The sequence below is a fragment of the Adiantum capillus-veneris genome, chromosome 25 (assembly GCF_014529385.1).
Source record: "Adiantum capillus-veneris isolate H3 chromosome 25, ASM1452938v2, whole genome shotgun sequence".
NCBI classification, from domain to species: domain Eukaryota; kingdom Viridiplantae; phylum Streptophyta; class Polypodiopsida; order Polypodiales; family Pteridaceae; genus Adiantum; species Adiantum capillus-veneris.
The window spans coordinates 101943360-101956769 of NC_140955.1; the positions used below are offsets into that span (position 1 = coordinate 101943360).

General features: G+C 40.6%; 1 pseudogene; it reads left to right on the top strand.

Moving 5' to 3' along the window:
* The window catches only part of LOC147425394 (uncharacterized), a 101578-nt pseudogene extending 89697 nt beyond the window's left edge, over nt 1-11881 (top strand).
* The last annotated feature ends 1529 nt before the right edge of the window (nt 11882-13410 follow it).

A 13410-nucleotide genomic window follows, 5' to 3' on the forward strand; every position in this document is an offset into this window, starting at 1 on the left:
CTACACTCTTGTATTTAGTTTCAACATGGACTTCTGGGCCAACTGTTTGGCTTTCTTTAAAGGCTTCTATTACTTGATACATTTCCATAGAGAAAACTTCCACAACGTCATTTTCAAGATGCAAACTAGACCTCATTATAGCATCAAGCTCACCCATAGTATCTACAAAAGAAACTTGTTCACACAAACCCAAAACATTTTCAGTAGGCTTTAGCAACCCACTCTTTTTCATGCCTATTTGTACATTATGCACATATTACCTCTCATATCTCTTCAAATCTTCAAGTTTTGTAAAACATACTGATCCATTCCTTGTTACCAAGGAGCTCATCGAGAAAGTTTCACCTATTTTTGGATCAAGCGAGACCCTTTTTCTTTCTGTACCACTGCAATCCCGCTTTACAATGGTACTTGGCCAAAACCCATCATTTCTCTATGATCATGAAACTCTTTGCTTACCTTTGGTAGAGGATGTTCTCTGAGGTTGTCACGATTTCTTTCATGGTTTACACAGACTGTGAGAAATTGGACAGCTCGTTTACCATCTTTGCTACGTATTCTAGCATATGCTGAACCATCGTCCATTACCTTTGTTTCCATTCAAACTCCCACAATGTAGGGTTGTCCAAGGATGAGATGATATGAAGATGTATCCTGTACAAAGAAGTTTTGGTCAATCTTTACATCACCTATTGTTACCTTCACACCTGGACATGCTGCATACAATTCACCGGATGAATTGTTTGCCACTTTTACCATCCAGCCATGATCTGTGTCCATCGGCCATTTGCACTTGTTGTAGAGACTCTTTGACATTATGTTTATTTCTGAACCATGGTCAATCAAGGCAACAAATGGCTCTTCAAGATCACCTACCTTGACCAAAGTTTCTGTAGTAGCCCTTGCCCAATGACTTCGTGAATAGTAACTCCTAGGAATATCTTCAACTTCTTTATCATCATTTGAGAAATACACTTGCTTCACTCTCCCACTAGATTGGTAGCATCCTACCACATCTCCATCATTCTCCTTATTTTGCAGTTGCATCCCTTGTGTCTTTGAGGTTTTCCCTTCAACCTGTGGACGAGAAACTTCAGCAAGGGTTTGCCTCTTTCTCTTGATGATGTCAATGATCTCCTCATGGAATTCACGCTTTGCAATGCCAAGAACTTCTCCCAGAGTAAACTCAATCTTGCTATTCAAGATCCTTTCCTCCAAGACTTTCTTTAAATCTGTAGCAACCTCAATATCAGATTGTAGTTTATAAGTTCGGCCTTTTGTCTTACCTTTCGTTGGCTCTTTCTTATTTCCTGTTGTAGACTCCTCCATGAGTACTTCAGGTGGAGATGCTCCTTGTGTTGAGGGTGTTTGAGAAGGCATTGAGTCGCTTCTTCCCCCACTTCTAGAAGCTCTTTTTGATGGTCCTTCATCAGCATTTTCACGTCTGCGCTTCTCTTCTACAATTGCCTCATTTTGTTGGCATTTTGTAATGTAGGCATGCACTGACAATGAGTCCACTGGATCATTCCATCCTGTTTCTAGATGTATGCAATCACCTGCTTCATGTAGAATCTCTTTTGTAAGCTTTTCCTTTTTAGCTAATTGCATGACATTTGGCCAAATTTGACCATGATGGTCACTCACTTCTTCATCACAAAAATGTTCAATTTTTACTCCATAAGTAGCTGCCTCAACTGAAGAGGTGGCATGCTTGGTTGCCATATCTTCAACTAAGGTTTGCATTCCCCCCTTCCCAAAGTTAGTTCTCAAGGGTAGACCTGTCTCTCTTAAGTGGATTTTACCATCCTTAAAAAAGACAACATCTTTTGACAAAGCATCACTAAAATCATCACAATCCCTTCTTACATGGTTTTTACTATCACACCAAATACATCTATTAACAAACCCTTCTTTGGGCTGTTGTCTTTGCCTAGGAAGTGGCCCTGATGGTTGGCCTTTTTCTTCAAGCTTTGCAAACTTCACCTTCAAGTCACGCATTCCCTTCACAAGCTCATCTAGCATGGACTCATCAAACTTAGGAGCGATAAAAGTAGGCTTTACCATTTTGACAGAAGTTGAGGTGGAAGGACTTGTAGTGTTTACTACCATCTTGTCCCTTCTTCTTTGTCGTTTGGCAAGCAGTGAGAGAGCACCTTCAACCTCATTCCAGTCGGTCTTTAGTCCTTGCTCAGCATCTTTATCTTCAAGAAGAAGCTCCAAATTTTCTTGAAACTCTTTACCTGCATCTTGTAAGAAAAGATCTGTCTTCTCTGCATCTAGTGTGGCCCTTTCTGTCCTAGTGAGTTGTGCATAGCGCCGCTCAAATTCCCTAAGTAGCTCTGTTATTGATAGTCCTTGCTTTGGCTTGACTACCCATTCTAAGAATGTCCTTTTTGTCACTCTCTCAGAGTCCTCCATGAAATATTCCTCCTTTGAAGCTACTTTGAGTTCTTCCCAATTTCTCCCATGCCCATCTTTAATTGCCCTAACATGCTCCCTAATTTCTAGAGCAACAACTAGCTCAAAGCTTTGAATCATCTCACCTTCTGACACGCGATGCAGCTCCATCTCCTTCACATACTTGCGTAAGTACTTGGTTACATCTTTGCCATTGAACTGATCCATTCTGTTGACGACCGCTTGTATGGCCTTCGTTGCTGAAATCTCCCTTCTTTCAGTAGCATGTTGTTGTTGCATGAACATTGCAAATGCTTGAAACATTTGCATTGTTGCTGGGTCAAAATGCATACCCTGTTGCTCAACATGATCACCCATGGTTACCCACAAACTCTCACCCTAGCAGATTCGCGTCGGGTTCACCAAAAATATGTCGAGAAATTTGCGGTCTTGCGAGGAAAGCACCGGGCTTATGGCTGTGAGAGTTTGTGAGAGAACTCAATAAAAACTATATGAAGGAGTTAAACCATAGATGCCATGAAGACTAGGGTTTGGAAACAAGTGCAATCAAAGAAGACTCACTCTTTCTCTCTTGCACTCACACACACACAAAGAAAGAACGCAAAAGAGAATGTCAAAACAATACGAAGATGAAAACATCAAGGCTATGGTCATATCGTATCATGGGTAATATGAAAGGGTTAATGGCATTCAATCTTGGCTGACCAAATAGGCTACGAATTGTTCTTTGGAATTGTAGTTTTGTGCTTACCATAATATATATATTTTGTCTAGTGATTGGGATTAATTGTGTGTACAAATCCTCTTGGTTCATAGCAAGATAACTACGCTTACATCAAAAGAAAAATTATAGTCTATGAGAGGTAGTATGATGGGATCCGGTGATAGAAGTATTTCATTGAGCCTTTCAGGGCCGAAGAGAAACACTATACGTTGTTGAAAGTGTATTTTACGGCTAATCCATACGTTAATTCTAATAGATCGTACAGAGTGAAAGCGATAGAAATGATCATCATGTGGGTTATTCATCTAGGATAGTATGTGAGAAATGTAGATATGAGAGAAGTGAAGAGATGAGAAGTTTCCCTCCCAAGCCCTATTCTTGCCCGTAGGCAATAAGGATACTGCGGGGAGAGATGTACCTGTAGCAAAGAGAACCTAGAGAGGATGAATTACTAAGAATGAGAGAGATAGGTTTGGTTAAGGAGATGAGATTAGATATGTATATATATGTTGGATTAGAGATGAAAATGAAAACAACAAGAAATCAAGAAAACATCAATGTAGAACACATCTTACTTGAAACCCTTCGACACCATTATTGATGGGAGAGAGAAGAAGAGGGGAGAATTCAACGTTGATTGATACGCCAAGTACAACACCTTCTTTGATTAGAGTTGATCCTCCAAGGATGGCGTACAAGAATGGCTAGTTTTCCTCTGGGAGAAAGTGTAGGCTTGGGCTTATGTTAATGGGGCTAAGTACAATTAGGCATTACTACTCACTCCCTCAAGAATTCCTCTCATCAATGGCTTGAATGCTTGATTTTCTTCCAAGGAAGAAGAGGTCCCCTTTTATAGGTGAAGGGAACCCACAAGGGTTTACACAAGAAGAGAGGAGCCAGTGTGAACAGGAATTGGAAAAGTTGGAAATGAGCTGTCCCTGCATGATATGGGCAGACTGGGGTCCAGTATTTTCATCATATCTCCTCAACCATAGCTCCAAATAAAAAAGTAAAAATATGGGCAGAAACTTCAGCTCATTAGCTACGATTTTCATTCTAAAATCATTTTTCAATTCGGACTGGAACTTTGTGTAAAAAATTCATCAAAATAGGGTCCATTTATGGCAGCAAAAGTCTTCATGTGGTCTCCTTAGCCTTGACTTTCATTTAATTCCAAAGGACACCTAATGCCATATGAAAGCATGACATTGCTCCTTGACAAAGTTTTGTAATCATGCTTGTAATAATGCATTAAAATAAGTGTATCTTTGAAATCATGCCACCTAGTGTCCCACTAGGATTTGATTCTCTCCTAGTAGCTATTTAAAAAGAAATATAAGAAAAGTATAAAAAATACATAGAATATATATATATTGGAGTTTACCCTAGATATAGGATCTAGCTAGGGTGTGAGATGATAATGAAATAGTAGAAAGAAAGAATCAATGCTTTTTGCCCCAAGTTAAAGAGGTGGAGCTATTGACACTTTTCCCATAGTATTTTTTTGATGGTAAAGTAAGAATACATTACCCTTGAGATAAATAATAAGATGAGATAGAAAGCTTATTTTTATACTTACATATGCATATGTACATTATAGGAAATATAATTATGTATCTAAAAAAAATACAAGATAGATCTTATAGCATGCGTTCCCACTATGTACGTGTCACAGCACGACAACGTGTTAGCCATGCACACGTGCCACGTGGCATGCGTACAACGATTGTCGTACGGACGGTTTTATGTATATAAACACTTGTCACGTGCTCATTTTGTGCTTTCTCCTATAGTCGACATTCGCGTCGTGTCGTCCTCAACTACCCGTACACTTGTCATCCGTCCACTAAGCCAAACCAAGTTTCCTCTCATCGACGCGAGCAGAACTGTTGGGCATGTGGGCGCACTTTCTACTTTCTACGGCTTCCTAAGAGTCTCTCATGACGCAATTGGCGCAAGTCCCAGAGTCTCGGTGAACCCCTCATCGCGTCATGCGGGAGGTCGACACTTCATAAAAAATTGACCTCGCATACGATTCTCTATACCCTATACCATTTCCAACGGTGTTTGTGTGCCTTCTACAGCGTTGTGGTAGTCTCTACCTTCAAATATTCATGGCTTCCCATACGACGCGATTAGCGTATGTTGCAACTTCTGGGTGGGACTCTCATCGCGTCGTGCGGGGCTTCTCGGCTTAAAGATTTTACCTCGCATACGGCGCGATACGGCGATGTTCTAGGGTTTGGTTGCGCCCTCTATCGCGTCGTACAAGAAGTTCTATGATATTCTTTTCGCACGTTTTGGTGGTCACATACGACGTGTGATAGAAACATCTTGAAGGTTGTGGCCTACCCCTCTGTCGCGTGGTGTGTTCTTGTACCCAAATGGCCAGGACTAAGCAAACTACAAGGAAGGTCTACCAAGCCCCAACCGATCCAAAAGTAGGTGATGCTGAGAAAGATGCAGAGAAAGCACCCCCTCCACAACCTCGTCAGAGGGCCAATGCCAGAAAGAGATTGAATTATCAGGTGAAGTCCCTAAGAGAAATAAGGAAGGCACAAAAGTCTACTTGTCTACTAACTCCAAAGCTCTCTTTCACGAGGGTTGTGAAAGAGATATCTGATAGACTTGTAAGCATGATGAATATCAAAACTTTTGTCTCGGTGAGGTGGCAGTCTCAAGCTGTGATGTGCCTTCAGGAAGCTGCTGAGGATTTTCTCATAGACTTTATGAATGATAGCTACATTGTAGCTGCATTTGCTCACAGGGTCACACTTATGAGCAAAGATTTTGTGCTTGTGTCAAGGCTAAGGTACAAGTTTGATAAGGGTCTTGAGCTCATTCCTAGTGAGGATCTTAGAGCCTTCCAAATTTTAAACATCCCTCCTTCCAGGTAGCAGAAAGATTCCAGGGTTGTCATTGAGGATGTTACACATGAATACGAGACAAGAAAGTCTCAGGATATTAAAGCAGTTAAGGAAGTTGAGAGGGAGCAAGACATGATATCCGAGGACGCTATCCTTAAAGAGCAAGCTGAAATTTTAAGAGCATCCAACTCTCTTCTTTATGAAAAAGTCACAGGCCAAATGGTGGTGGATGTTTCCTTGTTTGGAGATACTGAGGCATATTTGGACATATTCCCTCAAGACACAAGTATGCTTGTAAATCCCAACATTGAGCTTCGTGACACTGTGCTCTATATCTCTCTCAGGTGTGTTGCTTTGCTAATTATTATAGTGTGCATGTGCATGGCAGACAGGCACAAGGGGCTCATTGTGGCTTGTATTTCCTTTTCCAGGTGTCTTATGAGGGATCTTCCAGAGGCTCTAGCTATGCAAATTGCCATACTTGACCCTCTAGTGACACAGTGCCTTTTCAACAAGCAAGGAACCCTTTCAAGTTTTTTTGATGATTTTAACATGCTGACCTGCAATTACATATTATACCCCTATGTTGAAGGGTAATTCTTAACTCCTTACATGTTATTTTTAACATTTTGTGGTATTCTTAGCTAATTTGTTTTTTATTTTGTAGAGGACATTGGAGTCTTATTATCTTCAATCTTTTGGAGAAAGATATTATATTTATGAATTCATTGTCAAGTATCCATGGGAAAAGTAAACTGTAAGTATGAAGCATAATCTATGCTTGATGATGGCCCATTGTTTTCTATTAGTAGCTTTTTGATTCAATGTCTTCTTGCAGTGCTGCCAAACTTATTGTTGGTCACCTAAGTACCACAAACAAGGATTACAATATAGAATCTTTCAAGTACTACAATCAAAAAGTGCCTTTACAGACATACTCAACATCTTGTGGATGGAGGGTGCTTGCAAATGCATGGAGATATCTTGAGTCAAGGTGCCGGATGACTACACTCACTGTAAGTGTGGTTGATGTATTTATTTTGATGTTTTATGTATGTATGTCATGTCCTTTAGTTCCTTTTTCTATTTTTTTCAGTTGCATGACTATCCAGAGTCTTGGGTCATGTGGGTGAGAGAGAAGGCTGTTTCTATGGTTTTGGAAAGATCAATAAATCCAAATGATCCAGATTCTCCTTTGCCACCAAAGAAAGGTAGAGCCACCAAAGGTTTGGATGCAAAGAAAATGGATCAAAAGAAGAAAAGTCCTGCAAAGATCCATACAAAGAAAAAGGATCACAAGAAGAGTCCTACCAAGGTGAAGAGTCCTGACAAGGGAAAGAGTCCTACCAAAAAGAAGATCCCTGCCAAGGGGAAGAGTCCCACTAAGAAGACTGCCAAGGGGAAGAGTCCCACTGAGAGCCCTGCAAAAAAAAGAGCAGATACAAAGGGCCATCCATTCCACTCACCATTGAAATTCAAGGTTCAAAAGCGTCGTACACTTAAGAACAATAAGGGGGAGGCACCTAGCTCACCTTTCAAGCTACCATTTATGTTGTCAAAGAAAGCTGCCAAATCACCCAAGACAGCTAGTCCTAAGGAGCCCAAAGCACCAACCCCTGCCAAGTCACCCGTGCCAAGCCCTAAGGGGTCCAAAGCACCAACTCCTGCCAAGTCACCACCACCACCCACTCATGAACTTTCACCCCCTTCTGAACACAAAAGGAAAAGGGTCTCTGAGGATGCAGAATCCTCTCAGGCAAAAAGAAAAGTGGAATTTCATGATTGAATAGTCCACAAAAGCTATGTACACTTTTGTTCATTTTGTCCATATGAACATATATATATACCCTTTGGTGATTCATAATTTTGTACTTCAAATACTTAATACCAACTGTCGATTCTTAAATGTGTATCATGATGTCATGTAAGTTTAAAACAACATAAGTAGAGAAAAGATAAATATATTTGCAAAATGATTACAATATTGAACTTGTTTTTTCAAGTCCTTGCAAGTGTCTCAAATACAACTCTTTTTGGGGGAAGGCATGCTTAGCCCTCTATATCATGCCATTCATCACCTCATGAGTGACACTTCTCAAGCTCCATTGCACCATCACCTGATCCAAGCATAAGCATCCCCCTACCTCATTCAAAAACGACCCAAAACAGGCCTCATTTCAGCCCCTCAGCTTCTCCTTCCTCGCCTCTAAGCATGGCACACACACCTATTGTAGTATCATCCTCATACTCAACCCCACGTACTTCTACTACTCGTAGAAACACCATCACTCCCATCACCATTTCCTCCTATTCCTAAGCCCTCAAGGTATCCAATCATCATTCTCTTCAAACCTCCGGATCAGCCCCAATGGATGATGAAGGGATCTCGCCTCCGCTTCTCCCTCAACACCGCTCTCTCGAAGCCATCTACAAAGCAACTTCCTTCGTCCCATTCTTGCTTCAAGAAGAAGAATACCTCTCCATCAACATACCCGACCCGCTCGAGGATAACACGCTCTCAATCAAAGACGCCATTACCTCTCCCGAAGGCGAACAATGGATTGAAGCCATGAAGGAAGAGCTTCAAGCACATGAAGAAGCTCAAACTTGGACTATCACACCAAGGCCGGACGATGCCAATGTCATCGGTTGCCGATGGATTCTCAAGAAAAAGCATCATCCCAACGGTTCTGTTGAACACTACAAAGCAAGGCTTGTCGCGAAGGGCTATACGCAACAACATGGTACAGATTTCACTGATACTTACTCTCCCGTCATGGGTATCACATCATTTCACATACTTGTTGCATTAGCCGCTTTCTTTGACATTCCTCTTCATCACATTGACATTCACACTGCCTTTCTACATGGATGGCTAGATGAAGTCATTTATATGGTTCAACCACCTTACTTCTATTGTGATGATCCCACTATCTATGTATGGAAGATACATAAGCCTATATACAGTTTTAAGCAGTCTGCACGACAATGGTTCAAGAGCTTGCATGCATTTCTTATCAAATGGGGATGGGTTCAATGCACTTCTGACCCCAATATATTCTATCATACTCTCTTTCATGGATGGGCAATCATTGGTTTCTATGTCAATGGAATCCCTATCATTGCTAGTGATTGATATGTCTCACATGTTGTGGAAATGTTCAAGGAAGAATTCCCAGTCCATGGCAACGGTCCAATGACCTACTTCTTGGACATAGAGGTCAACAGGGATCCAAATGGCAGATTCATCAAGCTCTCATAGTGGAAATACATTGAATACATATTGGATGATTATGGTCTTCTCTCTTCTAATGCACAACTCTCTACTCCACTACTTGTCAAGCATAAATTATTCACCTTTCTGCCATCATCTGATGATTCTACTTATTCTATGTCAAGCTTTCCCTATGCTCACTTGATTGGCCAGCAAAGGTACCTCATTTCATGCACACGGCTTGACATTAGCCTTACAGGTCATGTATTACCTCGCCATATGAAGGCACCTCAAAAATTCCATGGTCTCATTGCCAAGAGATCACTTTGCTACTTACACCACACTCGCCATCATTATCTCACCTATTATAGTCATCACCACTCATCACCACTACAACTCAAAGGTTTTGTTGATGCCGATTGGTCCGGGCAAGACCCGAATATGCATAGCATCTCTGGGCATTTATTTCTTCTTGCACATGGTGCTATTTCTTGGTGAAGCAAGCACCAGAATTCACTTGCTCTATCATCTGCCGAGGTAGAGTATATAGTAGCATCCCTCAGTGCTCGTGAAGCATTGTGGCTTCACCAAATCCTAGAAGAACTGTCGATTCCATGTGCTACACTGCCAATCATTCCACATTGCGACAATCAGTCTTCAGCAATTGCAATGGCGAAGAGTCCTCAACCTACCGAGCACCCAAAGCACATAAAGCTCGTGTATTACTTCATCAAGGAGCTAGTAGAAGACAACTTCATCCACCTCAAATACATCTCTACCATAGAGAATGTCACCGATTTCCTTACAAAGGAAATTCCTCCTAAAAAACACATTCTTTGCTCAGCAAGAGGCGTTTTGGAAGATCCCTAGCTTCATCTTTAACAAACATTCATTGTATTTTAGCATGGTTTTATTTTTGTATTCACATTTGAGGGGGAATCTCCTCACAAATGCTCTATGCTTCCTGTTATGGTTTCAGTTTGAGGGGGGATGTAGAAAGTGCAATGCACTTAACACCTAAGCTGGAGTTCAAACCTCACAACAAATACCTTATCCCTACAATGGCTATATTGATTATCCAAGCCTATAAAAGGAACTCCCCCTTGTATTGTTCTAGTGCAGTTGAGTGTGCATTTCAAATTAGAATTTTCCCCCTCTACTTGGTGTCAGCTCCCCTTTCCCTTCTCTCTCACACCTCTCTCTCTCTTCTCTACCTCCATCTCTCTATCTATTCTCTCCTTCTCTACTCTCTCACTCTATCTTCTATATAGCACTCAAGTTCACAAGTACGCCGTGAGAGCACAAAGTCGCTAACTACCCCTTCACTCATATTGGGGTGCATGTTGACAATCTGGCAAATGACTAATTAGGTCGCCTGAAGACGGTCGACCTCAGTGGCTAATCTCACTACGTCCTCCGGAAAAACAGAAAGTCGAACAGTGCCCAGGGGACTCGCATTAAGGGTCAGTCATGTGCTCCTTCCGTGTTTACTGTTTCATTGCAAACAGTAAAGGAGGAAGACAAATTCAAGCGAGCAAGTGGGAGAGCGGAAGAAGAGATTTCGAAGGGGGGGAACGTCAGTGATGGCATAAGGTATAAGTAGTTGTGATGTCTGCATATTTTTAATTATTGTGAGGCACTTCTATAAGAAGTTTTTTCAAAAGGGGACAAATTCTCTTGAAGACAGGCATAATTTACATTTTAATTCTGGTTTCTGTACTGTTCAAGAGAATTCAATTGATTGTGGAGATGAACATACTTTATTCAGCTCTGCAGCAAAGATCATTCTATCAAGTATTCAGGAATCTTTCAAACTCTTATAATTGGTTGGTCGATAATTAGGTCTCCCCAATCTCATAAAAATAAAAATTCTTTCAAAACATATTAAGTGCATAAGTGAAAGGTGAGTTTAGGAATTGAAAAGACAAATGATGGTGGAAAGTCAAAAGACGAATGAAGGTGGGAAGTCAAAACACAAATGAAGATAGAAAGTCAAAAGACCTTCTGTGTCCATATAAATAGGTGTTTCTCTACTCCTTTATTTTTCCTTTAGTGTTCTCTAGCGTCTGTGTGTGTGTGTGTGTGTGTGTGTGTGTGTGTTAATGTTGTATTCATCTTTCTTAGGTAATATGGTTGCAAATCTATGTGCTTCGTCATTGCCTGTCGTTACATGCTATAGATTAATGCATCGTTCTCCTTGTTTTTGAGTAGAATCTTTGAACTAGGAGCACCTTTTTTTTGAAGCCATTAGGAATACCTTTTAATTAACATGTGTATGATATTGCTTACAAATCAGAGTTTGCATATGCGGAAAAAATCACAACCAAGGTGGACATCTACAGCTTTGGAGTGGTCATATTGGAGATGCTGACTGGGAGACAGCCAACTGACGAGCTTCTTTGTGGAATGAGCCTTCATGAATGGGTCAAACAGAAGTTGGTGTTGTCGCATGAGGATGGTGGGTCATCATGGGAGATAGTAGTGCATGCATCTTTGTTGCAAAGCTCTTGTTTGGAGGCCGAAAGAGATCATGAGTCAAGAGTATTGCTTGTGTTGCAGATGGCTGTGGCATGCACAGAAGAGCTACAAAATAAACGCGTGCCAATGCGAAAAATACAGGCTTTGCTTGAGTCACTTATGGCCGAATTCCAATATTGAGGAAAAGAACCGATTGCTTGAGGTATGCTCCAATTTGGAACTATATTTGCAAAGAAAGGTGGTTACACAGCTAGTCGAGATTTCAAAGGGAGAAACACTTATTTTCTTGCACTATTCTTCTACAAAACATCACAAGCTAGTTTTACAAATGGGGCATTGCACACATATATACCTCCTTGTAGCAACTAAAATTCATAATTTTGTCTGAAGAGGAACCTTCTCTTAATACATCATGTGCTCTCAATTCCTTCGATAACCTTCTAAGTTTTCATGCCTGCACTGACAAATCAAGCCATTGAATGGAGGAGGCTTGGATTTGAAGGGCGCAAAATTTGTGGACCGAAGGGTAACATTGGAAGTGAGACAAGAACATCCATTATCCTCATCTTCCACTCTATGTTGTAGCCATCATCACAAGTAACTATAAGCTTGGTCTCCATGCCTACCATGTATCAATGGCTAAGGCTAAATTTACTTCTCCTTGGATTTCCTGGCGTCCATTGCCATCTTTCCTATGTATCCAATTTTCCTCAAGTTTTTAAGGACAATGAAAGAGAAGAAATAGGAGTGAGGAATTTCCAAAAGGTGGACAAGATGCAATTTAGGCTTTGGAGATCAGTGCATTAGTGTCGTCACCAAAGAGTTGTATGCAAATGCAGCACTTCTTTTTGCAATCTTAGAACTTTTATTAGACTTATAAATCTTTCATGTATCCTGCATTCTTAATAAAGGAAATCAATCACACTTGCACATAGAAAAGGAAATGGGGTGCCCTTGTCTGTTGGACTTGGTATGGTTAGAGAGGCAGCCATCAAAAAGATCCCTAGCACTAGCTTTGCCAAGGAGTTTCTCTATATAGCCAAAGAGATCTTATATGTGTCACCAATCTCTCTTCCACAATGTCTATTTTATGGACTCCAACGGTAGAAATCTTTCTCAAAATAATGTAAAGGTATGGTGTTGACTTATTTATGGATGGTTCTTGTATGTATCTGACATAATCCACCAAGTGGTAATAGAGCCATGGTTGTGTAGGATCAATAAGTAGTGCCTACACTATTACTCATTTTTTGAGCCTTGGGAATGTTCTTTCCTTTCGACTTGAGCCACTGGCACATGGCACAGCTTGCTTAGGCTTATTGCACCTTGATTAGTGATGGTTGTAGTAGGTAATAGTATTTGCCAAGTCCCTGTTGGTCCTATCCAATAATTATCTCTAATCTAATATTTGATTTAGTGCTTCTCTTAAATCATTCTTAAGCCAAATGCTCAACTCCTCATGAATTAGAGTGGGCATTAATGTGTGTAATTTCAGTAACTCTCTCAATTATTCCATTTGTCACTTACACTACTGATTGTCTACATCCCCAATTTATGTGGGTGACTTACTACTATTTAATAGATTTTGAAAAAGTCTTCAGGTGTCCTTAGTGGACCTCATTAGTCCCTTAGTTAAGGAGATTAGTCCCTACATATTTGTTTAGAAAAATTATTAAGACTTAAAAAGTGAAGTTGTCTACTTGCTGAAA